At 43.3% G+C, this 21,989-nt stretch overlaps 1 long non-coding RNA gene across 3 annotated transcripts; it reads right to left on the bottom strand.

The window, feature by feature from the left end:
* Positions 1–6,336: 6,336 nt before the first annotated feature.
* LOC142587367 (uncharacterized) lies at positions 6,337–13,586 on the bottom strand. Of its 3 annotated transcripts, XR_012829500.1 has the most exons (3): positions 13,271–13,586; positions 11,993–13,109; positions 6,337–6,497 (listed from the first exon to the last, which is right to left on the bottom strand). It is a non-coding gene; the product is annotated as an uncharacterized LOC142587367 (long non-coding RNA). The 3 variants fall into 3 exon arrangements; XR_012829499.1 differs by lacking the exon at positions 13,271–13,586 and having other exon boundaries at positions 11,993–13,264; XR_012829501.1 differs by lacking the exon at positions 13,271–13,586 and having other exon boundaries at positions 11,997–13,264.
* Between the last annotated feature and the right edge of the window lie 8,403 nt (positions 13,587–21,989).

Here is a 21,989-nt window from a genome sequence, read left to right as displayed (position 1 = left end):
ACCAAACTAGGAATCTCTCGTATCTGGACAACCATTCGAGGAAGCGACATAATTGCCAGACTGACGTTGTTCGTTTCATGGTCCGGAAATGTGAGCATTTACCACCTTCATGACGAAACAGTGCGTACGACGATTTGTGCATTTAAAAAATGCCACCACTTAAAACTAAAAGGAACACTGAAAAACACAGTTTAATTCTTCGACGGTGAACTAGATTGCCCAAGAAGTCCAAAAAGTGTCGGTGGTTTTAAGTTTTCGCACAGTGGCTATGGTTCGCCGGCGTGGTAAAAAAGATTGAGTGAGTCACAGTGTCTCCGAATGGAGACTCGGATGAAAACAGGATCAAAACTATTCAGTAATAGAACTATGAGTATTGTGCAACTGTTTTTCTTTAAAAGTAGCTCTTTCTTCACATAAAACAGGGTTTTTAACCGTTCTGAATGTTTGAGGCTGCTGCAAAAGAGAAATTTGAGCAGCGACAAACCAGAGCTTCCGTAAAACATGGAGTCGTCCGTCTTCAAACATCTTTTTCTCTAGTAGTGTTTCGTCGCTTCATCAGATGGCGTTCATTGCATTTATGTATGCTTCCCATATTATCCCCACCAGTGTGCAGTGTCACTCCTTCGCTTTTTGATGAAAAACGCAACATAGAAAGTCGTATCTTCATATGGAGACACCGTGACTGAAAGGGGTACCGTACCCATAACAGCCATGTAACCATGATTGGATGTAGTAGCGAACAGGAAATGGACGTTCAATGTGTAACTATTGATCAGGTTTGAAGGGCTTCGCAAGATAAGTCCAAGGAAAATGTGGCAGGAGAAGATGAAATAACAGTTGATTTGATAAAACATGGAGGAGATATTGCACTGGAATCTTGCAGTCCTTTATTCACAATGCCTAACAACGCTAAGCATACCAGACTTTAAAGAATGCGAGCATAATTACAAGAATGGAGGTGTTTAAGAATTGGAAGAACTACAGACCCATTTCTTTAGTCTCAGTATTGTACAAGATATTCACTATCAAATAGAATAAGGGATACACTTGACCACAATATTCCATGATGGATCTCATCCAATAAGACATTTGAGACCGTAGCCAACCTCTCTGTATGACCTTTGAAAAGTACATATTTGGTTCAAGAGACAATAGTGGTCATGGAGGCATTGCAAAGAAGTAGAAGCATACATGTATGCCTTATTGCAGTAGCGTAAAGTCACGCTTTCTCAGTGCATAGTTTTAGGCAAGCACCCTGAACAAAGCTTATGGAAAACTTTTGAAGACATTATTGGCATCCATAAATATTCTGAAAATTGTGTCGGCATGCCTCCACTATCGCTACACAGCTGTAAAATCATGCATCTATTCAGCCTGTGATTTCGTTCTCTTAACAATCATATTGTACGTCATCATCTGTTTTTTTCTGCACCCAATTGTACATCTAGTATATATTGATATCAACATGCAATAAATATTGGTTCTAGTCAGCACAGTGTTGGATCTCCTCTCATTGTCCTGTTTTTAGCACTGTTCCCTTCAAGAGCTTTATTAATATTTTACCTTCAGGTACCACATACAAATAATAGGAAACATGGAACAGCAATGCAAAACTTTTTACATCAGTGATTTCTTTGAGCAGTGTTAAGGTTGACAATTTTGCCTCCTTCAGGAACTCCGTTGAATAAACTTCCTCTAAGCATCTGCCATCCTGGTGTCCTTTCACTACAAGATTTCGAAGGTTATGGTCAGATACAGACAAAGGAAACTCTGTTTGGGTCTTGGGTGCAGTAGTAAATTTCTTAGCATGACTGTGAAAAATTTACGAGGTGCCCAGCATAACCAATATAATCCTGACAAAAGTGTATGGGAGGCTATGCTTGTAGTATATGATGTCTAACAATGCTGCAAGGCAGTGCAAATGCCATAGACATGCATGCATCTTTGTGACATGCACTGCTGTGTCTTAACACCTTCAAAACAGTTTCACAAACTTTTTTTTAGCAATACCCGACTCAACGTTGCTAAATTTTCTAAAAGCCATACTTCTACGTACATATACCACTGCTCACAATGCTTTTGTCACCAGTTGCAAAATGATGCATTCAGCTGCAAGTCGTCGTTGCATACCATAACGCCATATGAGACCTTTCATTTGCATTTAAAGCAGATGGTATAGAAATAAAAAACAAGTGCAGAGATCATGTATCTCTTTGCATAGTATGTAAATGTAATGATTCAGGAAAGCTTTGCTTATAGTGTATTGCAACAAAGGCAATGGATTTGCTGCAATTTAGCACCTAATAGACCAATCTCACCATGCCTAGCACGCAGATGCATGCTTTTTTCCTGCCATGTTACTTGTAGTTCTTAGGAGAATTTGGAACACGGTGGGAAGGCACTGCGTAATAGTTATAGAGTTTGCATATTCACCAACATGAGTTTTGTGGAAGCAGTGGTGGTGGTCAGAGTGCATATTCAGCGACTACACTTCTGGCCAAGTTGAGGGGCTGGAGACGTGAAAGTTCATTATCTCAATGTGAATGGCATGTGTTTCAAAGCTTGCATCTGTTAACATGCACCAGCTATGTGAAGCAGATTCTTTTCTGTTTGCGGCAGAAAATACTCAAGGAAGTATATAAAGGAAGAAAAAAAAAGTTGCTCTCCAATGACGTTTTGCATTAATATCCAAGCTTGACAATCCCAAATTACGACACCTTGCATATAAATGGTGGTGGTCATGTGTTTACATTTCAGCAGTGACTCGACCAAGGATATAATCTGCATGCATGTTTAAATATAAGGACATGCATTGAAATTTACTTAATGATGTTTATTTGCTTGAAGAAAATGCTTTTGCAATGGTTAATATCACATACACTATGAGGAACTTGGAAGCAGTAAGCTTTGAATGGAATAAGGAAAGCAGAAACTTCAAACGAGATGGATAGAGAGACAGACACAGGACTCTCTTTCTGTCCCGTTTGAAGTTTGCACTTTCCGCTATTAGACTGATAATGAACCAACTAGCCCAGCAAAGGATTTTCTTAAATGGTAAGCTTTATGGCTTATTTGACTTGCTGTTTTCAAGCACTCTAATAGTTGTACGAAGCAACAAAGTTGGGTTGCACGATTTTTGTTACAAGGTGCTTGTTGGCACGTTTTCTTGATTCATTAAAGGACCTTAAAGATGAGCAATAATGCTTAAAAGTGACCAGTTGAATGCAAGGTTGTGAAGCGTTGGTTATGCTTTCTATTGCATTTTTCTTTTCCTGCAGAAAGTATAGAAATGCTTGGGTGAACTGTTTTTTTTTCTTGAATATATGAGCGTGAGGTTAATTCTTTGTTGAGCCCGAGTGGTTACAATTTGCTTATGTCACAAGACGCATTCACTAATACGCAACTGTAGCCCTGCAGTTAAAGTGCTGTCTATCAACAATGCCAGGAGTTCAAGAAAGCAATGTTATCTAACCATCTAAATGAATGGGTAGATTTTTGATGGTCAGGGATGTGGCTAGGACTATTGTATAGCAGATGAGCGCAGGTATACAGACCGAGCAATGCATGTTTGTTCTTGTTTACAATGGCCAAGCCTGGCCGTGTGAGCAGCACTTCATACTGAATGCTCATTTGTCTGTTATATTTATCTGGTATTGCTGCATGTCTTCAAAGCCTCTCTTACTTCTAAGACTTCACTGCACATGACTGATCCTTTCATTTGTTCACATCTTTGTGCCTTTCACAGCATCGTCGTGTCCATTGTGGTGAAAATGCACGATTGCCACGTTCCATTTGCCTAAGTTTTACAAGCTGCACTAGCAGCCACAGCAGATTTTCACGAAATCAAACCAACAAAAAAATTTTACTTGCTTTTCTGTCAGGCTAATTTGCTATAGTCCTTAAACATGTGTTCCTGTGGCAAGCTGTTGTCTTTTTGAAAGAAATAAAGACTTAGAGAATTTTGTTCCTTTGCATTTCATTGCAGCATACAGGGACGCAACAGTTTATTCCTTTACTATAATGTCACAATGCTTCAACGAAAAAAACTGTTGCCTATGATCAAAAAGACTCGGTGGATTTCACATTTTATATGCTCTCTGTTCGCAACTCAGCTGTAGTGCAATTACCAGCATGCACCACAGCTGTGGTGGTGTAGAAAAAAATGAGACCAGTCTACTTTGCCTTTTATAATTTCAGGAAGGGCATTCCATCTGTCTCACCCCATTTCTTTTTATTAATAAATTATGTCGAGTAGGTTTTGCAAATGAACCATCTTTTTCCAGGGGTACATTATGTGACTGCTTGTATTATAGGATTATTTTTCTTCAAGCTTTAACAGGGACCAAGTTGCAAAGGTAGCATATATTATATATAATATTGCCAGCCCCAGTGATAGCAGTTCAGTAGCATCCGCACTTAGATGAAAGGTAAAACTAGTAAATTAAATAAGTGGTTGGAAAATACAGCACCTGATAAAATATCTGGCTAAATGCGAGGTGTGCACCTGTGCTTTTGTCCACACATCCAAATCACATAAGGTACACTATTGGACATGCTTCACTGTGGAGCTGCTAACCAACAAGACACAAGTGTGATTGACCATGTATGAACAAAGTAGGGTAGTTCTGATCCAATTCTCATATGTAAAAGACAAATCAAGTAACAAGGAAGTTCCTTATATAGTTAAATATCGTGAACATGGTTCAGAACAGTAGATGTGTGGTAGGACTAATGAGGGCTAACCAACAGCAAACCAAACAAAACATAAAGTACAAAACTGGAATGTAGAGTGCAAGTTGCACAGACGTACACTATGAACTGCAACAACTGCTGCAAGGTATAGGTTGTGCAAAAGAAAAGGAGATACCTGAGGCTTGTGCTCAAGTTGAAGGGGTCAGGAATGCCGATCCACCAGCTACACGATCATCCAGCTTGGCAACAACCAGCAGAGCCAGCAAGTGAAAGGGCAAAAGTATGCAGAAGCATGCTTTTCTCTAAATCAGATTACTGTTTAATTGATGTCAAAAGCATGACTAATTGTGCACAGCAGTAGTGATCAGGCTAGGCTAGCGTGCAGTTGGCACGCATGTTTCAAACATGCCAGAGTGCATCGCAAACCAAATTTCGCCATGCAGTCTGGCATGTTGCCATGCATGAGCAACACACCTGAGAACTTTCTTTGACATTTCACTTGTTTAGCTTCTTCCTCAATTTCTTAAAACATTGATGACTACTGTGGCACATATTTCAACACAGTGGCATAGCCAAAATTTTTTTTATAGGGAGAGCAGGTGGACGGGCTGCACCAACATGACTGCGGACGGAAAGGGGGCTGGGCAGATCCCATATAGATAGAAATTTTGTATGTGTGTGTGTGTGTGTGCACGGGGGGGGGGGGGGGGGGAGTGAGGGCTTGTGCCCAGTTTGTTACCCACTGGCTTCGCCACTGCTTCCAGATAGTCCATGAAGACTTTGTCCCAAAATGTGGACATATCAGATAAATTGCACAAACCTGGATTCTGTATTTCTTTAGCCGAGGGGAACAAATGCCTTTTCTTATGGGATTGTACAAAAATACTGAAGCGGCCTGTATGAACTTGAGGCAGCCTTCTTTTTACTATATGAAAAAACAGACTACAAAGCCAGAGAAAGCACAGGGGAAATTGTGTTTCATTGAAATGTAGAAATAAAGGAAATGAAAGTGGATGAAAAGGTGGGAGCTGAACCACATTATACGTACTGTGCTATACCAGTTAAGCTGTCATGAGGGCCCTCCCTTGTTCACTTTCTTAGGTATTTGTGTACACATACAAAAAGAGCACTAGTAGTGCTAGCCAGGACCACTCGTAGCCAACAACAGCACATGTGGAACATCCCTTTTTAAGAACAGGAGTCACATAGTAAATCAGCTTTGCAGCAAGCAACTGGTCAAAGGTATTTTCTTTGGCTGCCTTGATGCCATGAGGGAGCATTTAAGGGCTTGTTGTCCAGTTGCCTAATCCTGAAGTCATACAATTTGACATCATCAGTTAGAGATGTTCCACATCCCCTGACATGGCCGAGAGAAGCAGTGCTGGCCAACCCTCCCAGGACTACCCCTTACACATACACAGATAGCCAAGTAAATGGGAGGACGACCACATCAGTAGCTTAATTGGCAATGCACGGCATGCTTAATGCACAGCATGGGGGTTCGGCTCCCACCTTCAGCAAGTTGCCTTTCTATCAACTTTCACTTCCTCTTTACTTATTATTTCTACATTATGATTTCCCCTACATATTGTCCAGCTTCACTGTCTGCTTCCTTCACAACATAGTAAATAACAGAAAATTGGGTCCATCAATTTCCTTTATTCTTTGTGCCTCGTTCTCTACTGCTGCTGATAGTTTACAAAATCTCCTTCACAATCTGTCCTTGTGTGAAGAGAAATTCAATCACCGGACAACACCCTGTTTGAGAAAAGTCCAAAGTGATCGACAACTTCTTCGGTTTGGTGCTGAAAAAGATTTGAGAAAAAATACTCAGTAGTCATCCAAAACATATTTTTACACAATGCCTTAAAAAGTTTTTATTAGACAAGAGGATCATGCTAAGGGATAAAACTTATCAGAATTTTGTTATACAGATCAAGAGATTACTTTAACTGTGAGGTTTTGACATGTAACTTCACTGTGGTTTACATCGTAGGTTCTAGTTTATTTTGACCACCGGAGATTCCTTAAAGTGCGCCCAAAGCTCAAATGCAAGTGTTTTTACGTTTCACCCCCATCAAACTGTGGCTGTTAGAGCCGGGAATCAAACCACTGAGCTTGTGCTCAGCAGGGCACTATAGACACTGAGCTGCTGCAACGGATACCAAGGGATGACTGAAACAAGGCTTGCGAAATTCCACAAGGTGAAGAAAGACTCACGGGATGAAAAATTGGCATTTTCTTGATTGGCATGAGCCTAGAAACTTACACATTTGCGTACACCCACCTACCAGTATAGTGTCTTTACATTTCACACCTACGTAGTGCAGGTTCTACAATGACAAATTCCTGATTCGAGCTCAAGAATAGCGCGAAAATAAAATCCAAGAGAAGGACAGGACACAAAGCTTGATTCCTACAATGAATCTACGTCGTATTTCCATACAAGTTGCGAAGAATGTTCGTGCAAGCATGGTGCCTCAGATAACAGCGTAAGAAACAACAATGCTAGTATACATATCAGTTTAGGAAACAAGCTGCACCGCATTCTGGCTTCAAGACAAACTTAATTTGAGAGCAAGATTGAGCCTGAGTAGAACACGTTCCTATATACTGGTTTTCATAGTTTAGATTAGGGTTTCTCAACATGTGCATTTTGAAGTGTTGCGAGCAGGCGCAGAATGTAGATGCTGTAGCTTTCTTTGGGCTTTCTAGCAGGTTCTCAAGCAAGTCGTGATTCACAATCGAGCCGAGAAATCCGTGATTAGGGAAACCGTACAGTAGACGAAGAGTAGAGGTAAACGCTGCATTGAGTGCCATAAAAATTTGCGACAGCTCACTTACTCGCACATTATGCAAAGCCCCACGAAAGATGGAAAAAAAAAGGAAAAGTCTTCACGATCAACGTACTCAAGTAAGCGACAGCAACAAACGTTTAGAAATATTTTAAACCTTTCTGTCATAAGAGAAGAAAGTGCCGCCAAGCTGAAGACACTCACGAGCTCCATTTACAACAAATTCAGCAAACAAGAGCAACAGCACTGAAAAACTGAACAGTAAGCTGCACAAAACCACGTTATGAACCATAACAGGCACTGCAAGGTATAAGGAAATGAGTTGCTTTAGGCGTGGGCCCAAGTGTCGCTCATGATCGCAAGCTCAGGCACATTTCGGTTGTCCCAGCACAACTAACTAGCATATTTTGCTACACAATACAGTAAGGAACCATAAATTTATGTTTTAACTAAGATCAAAAGTGGAAGCAGCGCGCGCAAACTGTAGCAAAATTGTTAACTGGAACACGCCATACTTGTTTAAACGTCACAATCACGTGGTCAAAAATGTGACATCACTTCCGTGCATGGCAGTAGCGTTTTGGTATGGCATTTCGCCTCTACTACGCGTGTCACCAGTCACCGCCTTTTTTTAAAAACCCATATGGGTCTCAAGAATTTTCCTTTTCGTGTACCCTCCTTGATCTTGCGGGTTTCTACAGAACTGATTTGCCAATAATTGGGGTTAGGAGCAGGCAAATGGTCAACGACCCTGACTTTGACCGCCTCGATGCCTTGGGTTAGCAAACAAGAGTTTATTGGCTACTAGCCTGCTTCTAAGGTTACATGCAATTAAAATAATTTACATTTACTAACACATGCAGGATCGTCCTAACACCGTATGCTTCCATGAACTCATGCACTGCCCAAGATCATAACACACGAAAAGCACAGTTCACGTTAGCAGGCCTTGCAAAGCATGCCAAGATGCACACCTTGAAATTTATTTGAATTGTTTGAGTGCTCCCTAATATGGTCATTTCATGGGACATTAAAGGAAAATACAAAGCAGACTACTAAGTAGTAGTGGACTATAGTACTATTTGCAAGCGTGCTAAATTCTTACGCCTCAAGTTTCTGTTCCACCTCCTTAATGGGGGCTACAAATTACACAGTGGTGCATATGTATCTTTCTCTGAACAGCGAAACACTAGAACTAAACACCTTAAACATTTAATTGAATACAGGTTCCACACAGACACATTCAGGTATTTTTTCTTTCCTCAGACAATCAGTGATTAGAATTCATTGCCTAGTGATATAATTTGTTCACCTGACGATTTCCTTCCTATGCTGGAAAAATAGGTCTGAGTACGCATCTTAACTTATAAGTATCGCCTACAGACACTGCAATATGTTTGTAATTGGTTTGGTGTACTTTTTTTGTTGTTTGCCTTATGCTTCTGCATTTTTGTTCATTAACCTTTAAGGGCTGACTCAGGAAGGTCACACCCTCTTATTGTATTGCTCAACTACATCTTCTCGTAAACTACAATATTAACAAGTGTATAAGTTTGCCATTCATATTTTGATGCAATGTATTTTCCCATGTCCTGCAACAGCCTCGAAATGGAGGCTAGCAGTATGTATGAAATAAATAAATAGATGCGGCCTATTAAAGTAGCATTCCATAAACCTCACAGTGCTTGTTTCGTGCCAACAAGACTTAGTTTACGAGGAAATTGCGTCTGAAGGGTCCGCATACCTAGAGAGGAATTGAAATCACCTGCTCCTGAGCAGGGAGTGGCGACGTTGCATACGCCACGACTGCCCTTTGCTTTCATCGGTGAGTAAAACAGCGCCCTACAGATGGTGCTACAGTTTTCTACGAAAAATGCGTACGTGCGGCCATGGAGCAACCGACCCAATACAGAACATTGGATTCACCACTGCAGCTGCTCTTGGTCAAGTGGCATGGACTGTTCAGACATACCACGACATCACATGAACATAAAATTCTCTGCGACTTGAAGTTTGTGCAAGTTTCGCGAGCCAGAAAAGCCAGCTCAGCACTACATAATAACTACTGAAACACAAAAGCGTGGGCGATGCTTTCAAGGGTAACCTCAATAGGTTCTTTTTTCTAAAAATCAAATAGAACTAGACAAGAAGCATTTTCTTTCATGTTATAATGCAATGCAGCGATATTTTTATTACTAGTAGATGAGTTCCAGTGACAGAATTTTAATGAGGAGTGCCTTCATCATCTGGCTAGTACTTGAATGTCTAAGGGAGTGTCTAATTGTGTCCTGCATTTACTTCAGTTTCTCAATTACAAAAGCTCTATTCGCAGTAATATTATTACAATATCATCGAGCAATGCTCAAAAGACGGGCCACCACGAGAACGAAGATGACGTCGCAGCTCTTAGTGCGAGCGAGGGTCGGCCTGGCTGCCTGGCTCCAGTGTAAATAACCTGTAAATAGCCCCTTTCGTCTGTCTTTTCACACGTAACATTCTGGTGGAGGTGCGGGGTACTTCAGAAGCCGCCGCCTTCTCTCGTCTCGTCACTCTTCTAACCTCACCACCCATTCTCGCCCACTTCGACCCTGATGCCCCTACAGAATTGCGTACAGATGCCAGCGGTCATGGCGTAGGTACCGTCTTAGCCCAGCGTCAGCGTGGACAGGATCGCGTTATTACTTATGCGAGCCACCTCCTAGCACAATCGGAGCACAACTATTCCATTACGGAATGAGAATGCCTTGCTGTCGTCTGGGCAGTTGCGAATATCTGTCCTTACCTTTACAGTCGCCCTTTTTCCGTAGTCACTGACCATCATGCTCTCTGCTAGCTTTCATCACTAAAAGACCCTACAGGCCAGCTTGGTCGATGGGCTTTGAGGCTACAAGAATTTTCATATTCCATGGTGTACAAGTCTGGCCGCCTGCACCAAGACGCTGACTGCTTGTCGCGTTACCTGTTGACAACTTTGACTCCTCCAATATTGCCAGTGCTTCTTGTGTATTCTCTGTATCACAGCTGCTTCATTTCGCCAACGAGCAACAACATGACGGCTACATCAGAGCACTCATAGACCATTTTGAACATTATCCAGCCGATGCTGCTCTACGCCTCTTCGTCCTCCGTAACCTTCATCTGGACGGCTCTGAGTTTCTACTTGTAATACCTAAACACCTCCGCTCCACTGTTCTAGAAGAGCTTCACGACGCACCAACGGCAGCACACCTTGCCGTATCTCGAACCTATGACCGTGTACGTCGCCGTATTTTTTGGACGGGCCTTGCCCGTTCCGTACGATGTTGTGTCCCCACTTGTGAACTTTGCCAACGACGTAAGAAGCCTTCCCAGCTCCCCACCGGTTACCTGCAGCCGCTCGACATCCCTACCAAGACCTTCCATCGTGTCGGCTTAGACCTTCTCAGCCCATTTCCGGAATCCGGAATCTACATCAGGCAACAAGTGGGCTGCAGTCGCAGCGTACTGCAAAACAGTGCAGTTTGCGGCTTTGAAGCTGGTCAGGGCACAGCATGGCATTGGCGTGTTCAATAAGAGCATCAACCTTTTAAAAGGCGGGAGCTGACGCATACGCTTTCCATTCCACGTTGTGGTACTTGTTAAGTCGTCAGTCCTCACATCACTGGCAACTACGCTTTCCATGCTCATATGTTGACATTTCTCATGGAATTGTCATTCTTCTGCCTGTCCGTGTAGAGGTTAAGATGTCCTCTTTGCCACATTAGGGCGAGAAAATTGTTTAATAAATCAAGATTAACATAAAATACATGTTTTCTTTAGATTGTTGCTCTGGGTGATCTAGTGCCTCACTTGAAACAATTTTTGTGTTTCCATCGCTATGAATGTTCGCACTCATGCAAAAAAAAAAAGACCCATTCTGTCACGCCAAAAATGTGTGCAACAGTGTACAACATTTATCGACGTGAAAGCAAATAATTTTGCTAGTGGCTCTCATACCACGAGACAAGGGTGTATGAAAAATCATGCCAACCATTTTGCATTGTGCTGTGGGTTGGTCTATGAGATACCTCTCGGCTGTGGCAAGTTCTATGTAGACCAAACGGCCCAATGCCTAAATGACTATTTGAGGGAGCATTCAAACAATTTAAATAAACCGGATGGTGCAGCGCACATTGCAAGGCCTGCTCATGTGAGCCGTGCTTTCCAACATTGTGATCCTGGGCAGAAGTAGCAAGAAAACAGCACATGAACTCGCGAAGGAATATTTTATCAGAGAGATGGTGCACATGTCAGTAGCACTTCAATTGCCTTAATTCCCCAGAAGTGCACTTGTTTAATGCCGATTTGTAGCATTACTAGGCAAACTAGCACTGTCACAACATTCGCCTCTTGCATGTGCACAAAATTTGTACCCTATCTTCCATCCTTTGAATCATTAAGTCAGTTGGTAGTTCGCACTTTCATGCGTCCTTCTATAAATATCTTTTTGCGCACAAAAAAAAAAATGCGTCGCAGATTTCACCAACTTGCCCAAGACGAAGTCCTAGTCAGTTTCAAAAATTTCCTTCAGAGATTTTCTTGTTGTGATGAGAATTTCTGTCAATGCATGGCACTCTGTTCGAACAAAGGGACAGGTGGTTGACAACTTCACTGAAGATGGGAGAAAAGAAAGGTTATAGAGGCAAAGATTGTCACATTATCACCCAGATATGTTCCCTAACGCAATGCCTAAAGAGTTTTTCTTTTTGTTGGACAAAAGGATCAGGGTAAAGCTCAAGACCTATGAGCATTCTATTGCACAGACAAAAGGATTAACCAAACAAGCCCTGTGAAGTGCAGCAAGGCCAAGGAAGATTCATACAATGGAAACGGCATTTGCTTGAGAGCGGCATGCATGGACCTGCAAGCCCACACTGGTCATATTAGCATGCATTTCACATGTATAACAAAATGCAGGTTCCTGCAATGAAGCTACGTCATGTCTACAAACAAGTTGCGAGGAACATTTGCGCAAACCTGGTACCTCGCACAGCGCCATCATAAGAAGCAATACTAAATAGCAGCTTAGCAAAGTAGCTGGAAGAAATTTAAGAAAATTTCTCGGTCTTCAAGACAGTCAAACTTTACAACAAAATTGAACCAAAGTAGAGCTATGAGTGGCTGGGCCACCTTTTGCAATATTTGTCTTCATAGTTTACATTCAGGTTGCTCAACATGTGCCTTTTGAACTGTAACGAGCAGGTGCACAAGCAAGTCGCGATTCGCTAGCCACCAAAATCCGAGGTAAACAGGGAAACAGCATGAAGATGCAAGACAAGAAACAGTAGAGGTAAATGCGACATTGCCGTAAAAAAATTGCAACAGCACTTACTCGGGCAATATATGCAACAGCAATCCTACGAAGGATGAAGAAGAAACTTTAATAGAGAATGGTCCGGCAGTTTTTGTCAGGTGGCGGCTCGAAGTCCTTGAACTCGAGCGGCACCTTCGGCTTGCCGGATGGCCCAGAGCTGCGGTCTGCCAACTCTGAACTTTTGAGAGTCGTCTCCCAGCGGCGGCAACGCCGATGGAGAAGGTCCCCGGCGGCCCTCGAAGCCGGGGCGGCGCCGGGAAGAAGCGAGCTCGAGGCTTCCCGCACTCTGGCTGCAGCGACAAGAGTTTAGAACGCGTTTAAACGTTTTTACCATAAGAGAAAAAAGTTCTGCCATACTGAAAGCCAACATGTGCCCCATTCACAACAGCAAATTCAACAAACAAGAGCACTGAAAAACGTAACAGGAGCTACATAAGACCACACTACCAACCATAAACGCGCTGCAAGGCATAAGGAAACTAGCTGCTCCAGCGTTGCGTCCAAGTGTCGCTCGTGATCGCAAGTTCGAACACCATCCGATTCTTCCAGCGCAACTAGAACAACATTCTAGCACACAATACAGTAAGAAACCGTAAAATTGTGTCTTAGCTAAGCTGAAAAGCTGAAGCAGCTCCAGCAGCGCGCGCAAAACTATAAACCGGAACACGTCATACTTGTTTAAACAACGTCATCATAACTCTGACGTCACTTCCGTGCGTGGCAGCAGCGTTTTAGTATGGCATTTCGCTACTACCACGTGCGTGTCAGCAGCTTACGCCTAAACTTCTAACGGGGAACTACTCAAAGCCTTGGGTTTTAAAGACAGTGAAAGTAGAATAGACTTTGAAAAGGTAGAAATAACTAAACGGAGGCTATCTGATTGGTGGACAATATCAACGCAAAAGTAAAGGAGTAGATACATAGGTATGCATGCATATAGAACCATTAAAGGCTAGGTGGCGCGCGCCGCCGCCGCCCGATTCAAAGGGTTGAGCCACAATCATCCATCCATCCATCCTAGGCCTGATCGTTCTCTGGACCGCGCGTTGTTCAACGTTGCTCATGTGATTGTAGTGCGTTGCTTGTGTGTTGGTTGTAGGTTCTGTGTTACCTGGCGGAAAGACGTGAGTAGTGGTGGTGCGGCAGTGCGGCTTTGGCCTCGGTGAACTCTGGCAGTACAGAATCTGCGTTGTGTGACCCGTGCTTTCTAGAGAACCCGGCCCGGCGGTGGTGACGATTGAAATATCGAAGTGGCCTAGCGCCTCGGCAGCGAAGTTCAGCGAACCACGATGTGGCGTCGCCGTGTCCGACTTTGCTTAACGGACATCGAGGAATGTGCTGCTCGCTGCAAGTCATGTAAATGCAACTGCGTCGACAGCCCACTGTTCAGCGCTGAATGTGTGTTTGGTGTGCTGTGCTTGAAACGAGTGGTGCAGCCGTGCGGCGGGGGTGGCTGAGGAGCAGAGTGGCTTAATGCCCCAACCACTGGCACGCGCCGGAAAGCTTCGGCGCGCGCCGAATTCCCCAACCACTGGCACGCGCCGAAAGCTTCGGCGCGCGCTGGCAAGCGAACGCGTCGCTTCGCTTCGGCTGGAGGGAAAGGGCGCGCAACCACTGGAGACAAGCTCCGACGCGCGCCGAAGCTCGCTCCTCGGCTGCGGCGCACTGTTGCTGGACTATTCCGTCTTCATCCGTCAAAGTCCGGCCTAAAACAGCCTGCTGTAAACTAAGCTTGAAACAATAAGGTTGTGATCTGTATGTGCTTTTAGATACAAAAAACACGTTTGCATAATGAATATACACCTGCCGCAACAGTTCGTTTTTATTTTTGAAGTAACAATAGTGTACAAAATATCGACATCAGCGCTCGCGCGTCGTCTGTCTGCAAGATCGCTTTGCAAACACCTGCACGACGATGCCATATATCAAAAACTGTTGTACCATTTCATTTTTTGGTAGCTTATAGCACAGCCAACTATGTAAGAATTAGGCGTGCAATGGTATAACTGAAAAAAATCTGTGTTGGAAATATTGCCACGTAGTAGTGACGGTAAATAAATAGTGCCGGCTCAATCGCAACGATAGCGGCGAGCAATGTCGGCAATCGTAGAAAATCTCATCTGCTGGTCAAGCGCGTCGGTTTGCATACGTCAGTCGTCGAAAGTTACAGCCTATTCGCTGGTGCCCGCGCGCCTTCCAGAAACTACAACACAATTCGTGTCGCGTATGCAATCAGATTAGCAAGGTTCGTCGACAACAGACAGAACCATCGATAACATTCGCGAAACTTCCGATACGTTCAGGCGCATCCTGCACCGAGCGATAACGTTTTAACATTTTTTAGCCGGTGAAATACGGTAACCGGATACAGATAAAGCATCCGTGTCAATATAATTATGCTTGTTGGTGCATGAGAGAAACGTGAAAAAGTGGCTTCTGAGAAAATCAGCAAAACAGAATTGAAACACTTGTAGCACTCACAAAAAAAAAAAAAAAATCTAGAATAGCTAAAATGTATGTAATTCGTATCTTGTCTCCCCCCAATTCTTGATTCTGCCAAATCTAGCCCATGGAGCACCTCTATTATTCTAGGTTGTTTTGATGCATCAACACCGCATCTGGAGGCCTTCACATTGAGTTTATTGCTACAAAACATTTTCACAGTGTAAGGGCCATGTTCTATTGTAACTGGTTTCCACATATCAAGTTTGCCTTTCTTTACATTAATGAAATGACATACCGTCACATAATACAAGCTTGAGAATTAGAGGGTTTTAATAGGAGTCTTTCGTTGCCCTTTGCCAAGTTGTACTATTGAAGCACTTATTTGCATGTGTGGGAGCAGCTCATTTGCATAGTATAAGAAATATATAAACAGGTTATTTTCACAATTTATACACTTCGTCACCACAAAAAGAAAAATTGCAGTTTATTGTTTTCAGCCTGCTATGATGTCTTGACTGAGAAAGATATATTCAATTTGTTCTGCGAGGCACGCAATAATTGCTGTGGCATATTTTATTGCACAAAACTGCATACAGTAGCCAGCCATTATTAAAACTCAGAAGAAATTAATAGCACAATGCATATGATCAGGCACATAGCATATTATTGCACTTTCCTAATTCATGCCAGAACGACGACCACAGGCGTCCTTCTCTAACAAGGTCAGCATCCATCGTGCCTCCTAACCTCCCTACCTTTCACTTATCATTTTCTCTCTCTCTTCTTAATTCATGCCCTTTTTTTAATTGCACAAAAGCTACTGCACTAAAATAGTATACTAGTACATACTTAAAAAGCACAATTTTATACTACAATAATAATCAATCATTCAAATTTTCATTGTAGTGCCCAGGAACAGCTAGAGAGCCTTTGTACTGGTGCACTTAACGAGCTTTAAGGAATGTATAATGTCATGGACCACCTTATACAGGAACAAAAGGTGCGATTAATTAAGACTTGAATCTAGAGGTGCGAGTTGAAGTATATTTGAGAAGGCTCAACTGTGGTTGCCAGAAGTGGCAAAAGGCAAAAGTGGTGCTTGAAGATAGACATCATTTTATTCTGGATGCGTTCAATGAGGTCAGAATTAGATTTGCTCATTGCACCCCCCTCCTACAGAGGCATACTCTAGTAGTTGGAGGCACACAGCAGAATTTCAGAAACACAACAGGTGAGTGGAAATCATGAAATATACGGCAAGCAATTCCAAGAGCGTGAAGGGCATCTTGTGTAATTATCTATGTGAAGAGAAGCTTAGCATTTTGTCGAAGTACACACCAAGATCTTTCATTTCATCGACCCTAAGGAGTGGAGCATCACGTAGGGTGTATCAAAATTTCACATGGTGCGTTTTGTGCATATAACTTAATGCCATAGTGTTGGAAGCATTTAAGAGTACTTATTTTTTCTGCACCAGTTTGAGAGTGAAAAAATGTCTTTTTGGAAGTCGATGCAGTGGTGAACACTGTTGACAGTCTGAAATAGTTTTTAAGTTGTCGGCACACAAAGTCATGCTGTTCATTTATTAAAATGCTCTCAGCACTAACAGAAAGCGAGGAATCCCATATCGATTCAAACACCTGACGCACTGAAGAGGATAGATATAGGTCGGCAGTTAGTAACTGCACATCCAGCACCTGATTTGTGCATGGGCAATGCTCATGCTACCTTCCGAGTGCTAGAAGAGGTACTAGACTTTAGGGAACTATTGAAGATGCTTGTGAGAATGAGGAACAAGTATGCTTCCATACGTCTTAACCCTTTCAGACACCACTTTATCCCGTTGATTGAAAAGTTGCTTTCACCACATCTCTTGCATACTCAGAATCGTAGAAAGTGTACAGTTGCAGCAAATATTAAGAATTTTCAATTGTTTAGCGAGTTTTGTCAAGTTTACAAAATTTCGACTCCATGCGAAAACTCACTGCAGAAACACAAAATATGAGAACACGTACTATATCGTGTTTTGAAAAGCTTGAAAAGCACTTATCCAGCCACTTGACAATTATGCCTGGTGCACGACATTGTAAAAAACAATGAAAGAAGTGAACTCGCTACATACAACGTACTGACACAGAGTAACAACACCCAGCCGTCTACCTTCCCACTCATTTTGTTAAAACATTCTGCACGTTATTCAAAATTGCAGCACAGTTCCAATAATAAGTGTTTCAAGATGTATGAAACACATTTTAAATACCATTACTTTCATCAGTGCTTTTGCTATTGATGCACGCTCCTGCTGTGCCCAATTGTGTAGACAGCGTCTCAAAGGGTTAAGCTCTGCGGAGGAAATACCATCAGCACCACAAGAAAGGGAAAGTTTAAGGCACTTCATATACTTGGAAACGAGGTTTTCATTGACTGTTAGCATGCACTGCACCAGACTGAGAAGGAAGGTTACTTGAAGCATATTTCACACCATATAGCAAACAGAAATGTTCTGCAAAGGCATCAGCAGTGTTCGAGACAACACCACTATTTCCATGAAGAAGACGTACATCTTTGGCAGTCTTTTTAGAAGGGAGAGCCCACAAAGCTCCAGAAATATTTTGAATTATGTGTCACGCTGGCTTCAACACAATCAACGTGGTCAAAGTGATGATTCTAATAATAACAATAATAATAATAACAACAATAATAATCTTAGTGGTAACTTGGCACACTAGACTAAAAAGAAGGCTGATGCCTGTATGTTAGAGCATCTGATAACCAGCCATCTAGAGCAGGAATTTGGGATGCAGAAGACACTTCCTTCCTCTCCATGTGCACACACACTTGCTCAATAACACAGCACGGCACACACGCACACATTTCACAGGTGCACAACACACACGAGTGCCAATTCAGTCTGGTTCCAAGGAAGGAGAATCCAAATCGCCAGGGGGGTGGAGAGAAAGCTCTGCATGCCAGATATAATCATGGAGTTGTGGTGTCGGGCCATAGAGGCGCAATGAGGGCTCAGACTGTGCTGACCACTTGTTCAGACGAACTGAAGGAATATTACTGCTGTCCAGAGAGTCGTCAAGCACCCTACAGTATAGACTAGTGCAATGTTGCGCTGGTATTGCAGGGTGTGCTACTTGAGGGGTTTGAGGCAATCCTAGAAGGCTGGCACGAGCTTGTGACAACCGAAAAGACGGGAGTAAAGGGTGCGTATTGTCCGGCGCTGAACAAGCTTGAGTTTGTTAGCGTCGCTAGTTTGGTACGGGAACTATACCGATGAGCAGTACTCAAGTCGTGACAGAATGATAGAAGTGTAGAGTGCTCGGAAAACCTTAGGTCATCAGGGAAGGGAGACACGCGACACAAACCCAAGAAAGGGCCGGTGCTTAGATACAGTGCTGGTGACATATGCGGAAAAGTTGAGAGAACAGCTAAATGCTACACCCAGAATGGGAAGGGCCCGAACAGTCTTTATAGAAGTGCCTCCAAGGAAGAAGGTTGGACGTGCAGCAGTTTCGTTGTGGCTGATACGCATGGCAGCACTTTTTACGGTGCTACTACAAAGTTTGATCACAGTCGTTCATTTTTACAGAATGTATTTATTGTAAGCACATATGCTGTGCATCGGCATATTGTTGTTGTGGAAGCGTTAACTTGTTAATCAAACACATTCTGCGCAGATGCATTAGTAACTTGGTTTTGAGTAGATCTTTGTCCTGACTACAATTTATAGTATCGCAGCAAGAAACATTTTAGTAGAAGCTGAAGGGATTCCAGCAGTTTAAGCATACTGACTGCACAAAACACTGACGACACCTTTTCACCTTCTCCACAATGCACTCACACCATCTACACTTTCCATAAGCAAAAAGTGAGATAAAAAATCAATTACAGTTTCATTGACTCAGTACTTGCTGCTTCTGAAGCGGGCATCGAAGCAATCGTGGTATACGCTGCTACACGCATAGGTCTTGCATGATGCAGGTCCTGCTATGCACTGCACACAGGGTACACGTTGCAAACAGATAATTTCTTTTTGCAGTGCTCAACTATAACGACACACTGACTCAAACATGACTGCATTGTCATGTATGCTTCAGTGCGTCAGTGTTCTTGATTGCTACACGAGCGATTTATGCCCAACTAGCCCAAAAGACGGACGCACTAGAAAGAAGTGAGTGAATGAGTACAGTGAACTTGTACTGAACTGGATTCACATGCCGAATAGAAGAGCGCAGTGTCAGCTGAAACAGGCGGCACGGCTGATTATGTAAGTACTTGTAATAGTTCGGCTACTAGTGTATTTCGCTTTCGGAAGTTATCTTTACCACTGGAAACAGCGCAGAGCTTGGCCGTGACACTTGAGTCAACCGACACCACACGAAACACGCCGCGGTTGACCAACCAAACTTCCACACGGTTCGTTCACCACATCACACATCACACGAAGTCAGGAGTGCCATATTTTAAATCACTGCAGCACCAAACGGACCTCAAAATTCACTTCCTTCGACAGAGCTTCTTAGCTGGCCTCGTTCACTCGTCAGTTACGAACTCGATGGACCCGCTAGGCCTACGCGTAACGTAAACAACATCGGCGATAGGCGAGTGCTGATTATCCAGACTTCGGAACTCGTAAACATGTTTCCATTCGTTTTGGGCACAACAAAATACACACACAACAAGCACAGACGTTGCGGTAATCGTGATTCGGTTGGCTGTTTTAGCAGACGATCGCACTGAGCCCGGCGGAACCCAGTGGGCAGGTTGGATTAGTCGGCGTCGTTCGAAGTCGCTTCGGATCCACGTCGCACTGCCACAACCCACTGTCGTCGGTCGGTCGGTCGGTCGTGTCGTTGTCGGCCTACTATTACAACAATGTCTTTTAGGAACACTGTCGCGCGCGTCGTGCGTCCAAAAAACTCGGACGATCGTTGATGCCGGAGCCTCCGCTTGGGCGGCCATTACAGGCATAGCAGCCGGAGGCTGCGCAGCCTTCGATTGGTTGACGCGTGCGACTCGTCGCAGCCTCTCATTGGTGCACGCCGGCGCAGCTTCGCCGCGCGTCGGCAAACTTCTAGCATCGGCAGTAGACATAATCGCTGCGCGACGTTCCGCTTCGCCGCGTTTCCGACCGACGCTTTGACGCATAATGCCCCAACCACTGGCACGCGCCGAAAGCTTCGGCGCGCGCTGGCAAGCGAACGCGTCGCTTCGCTTCGGCTGGAGGGAAAGGGCGCGCAACCACTGGAGGCAAGCTCCGACGCGCGCCGAAGCTCGCTCCTCGGCTGCGGCGCACTGTTGCTGGACTATTCCGTCTTCATCTGTCAAAGTTCGGCCTAAAACAGCCTGCTGTAAACTAAGCTTGAAACAATAAGGTTGTGATCTGTATGTGCTTTTAGATACAAAAAACACGTTTGCATAATGAATATACACCTGCCGCAACAGTTCGTTTTTATTTTTGAAGTAACAATAGTGTACAAAATATCGACATCAGCGCTCGCGCGTCGTCTGTCTGCAAGATCGCTTTGCAAACACCTGCACGACGATGCCATATATCAAAACTGTTGTACCATTTCATTTTTTGGTAGCTTATTGCACAGCCAACTATGTAAGAATTAGGCGTGCAATGGTATAACTGAAAAAAATCTGTGTTGGAAATATTGCCACGTAGTAGTGACGGTAAATAAATAGTGCCGGCTCAATGGCAACGATAGCGGCGAGCAATGTCGGCAATCGTAGAAAATCTCATCTGCGGGTCAAGCGCGTCGGTTTGCATACGTCAGTCGTCGAAAGTTGGCCTATTCGCTGGTGCCCGCGCGCCTTCCAGAAACTACAACACAATTCGTGTCGCGTATGCAATCAGATTAGCAAGGTTCGTCGACAACAGGCAGAACCATCGATAACATTCGCGAAACTTCCGATACGTTCAGGCGCATCCTGCACCGAGCGATAACGTTTTAACATCTTTTAGCCGGTGAAATACGGTAACCGGATACAGATAAAGCATCCGTGTCAATATAATTATGCTTGTTCGTGCATGAGAGAAACGTGAAAAAGTGGCTTCTGAGAAAATCAGCAAAACATGTAGCACTCACAAAAAAAAAAAGCTAGAATAGCTAAAATGTATGTAATTCGTATCTTGTCTCCCCCCAATTCTTGATTCTGCCAAATCTAGCCCATGGAGCACCTCTATTATTCTAGGTTGTTATGCATCAACAGCGCATCTGGAGGCCTTCACATTGAGTTTATTGCTACAAAACATTTTCACAGTGTAAGGGCCATGTTCTATTGTAACTGGTTTCCACATATCAAGTTTGCCTTTCTTTACATTAATGAAATGACATACCGTCAGATAATACAAGCTTGAGAATTAGAGGGTTTTAATAGGAGTCTTTCGTTGCCCTTTGCCAAGTCGTACTATTGAAGCACTTATTCGCATGCATGGGAGCAGCTCATTTGCATAGTATAAGAAATATATAAACAGGTTATTTTCACAATTTATACACTTCGTCACCACAAAAAGAAAAATTGCAGTTTATTGTTTTCAGCCTGCTATGATGTCTTGACTGAGAAAGATATATTCAATTTGTTCTGCGAGGCACGCAATAATTGCTGTGGCATATTTTATTGCACGAAACTGCATACAGTAGCCAGCCATTATTAAAACTCAGAAGAAATTAATAGCACAATGCATATGATCAGGCACATAGCATATT

Source organism: Dermacentor variabilis, chromosome 7, assembly GCF_050947875.1.
Source record: "Dermacentor variabilis isolate Ectoservices chromosome 7, ASM5094787v1, whole genome shotgun sequence".
Classification (NCBI taxonomy): Eukaryota; Metazoa; Arthropoda; class Arachnida; order Ixodida; family Ixodidae; genus Dermacentor; species Dermacentor variabilis.
The sequence above is the reverse complement of the archived record's forward strand: the minus strand, read 5'-3'. Positions and strand labels throughout refer to the sequence as shown.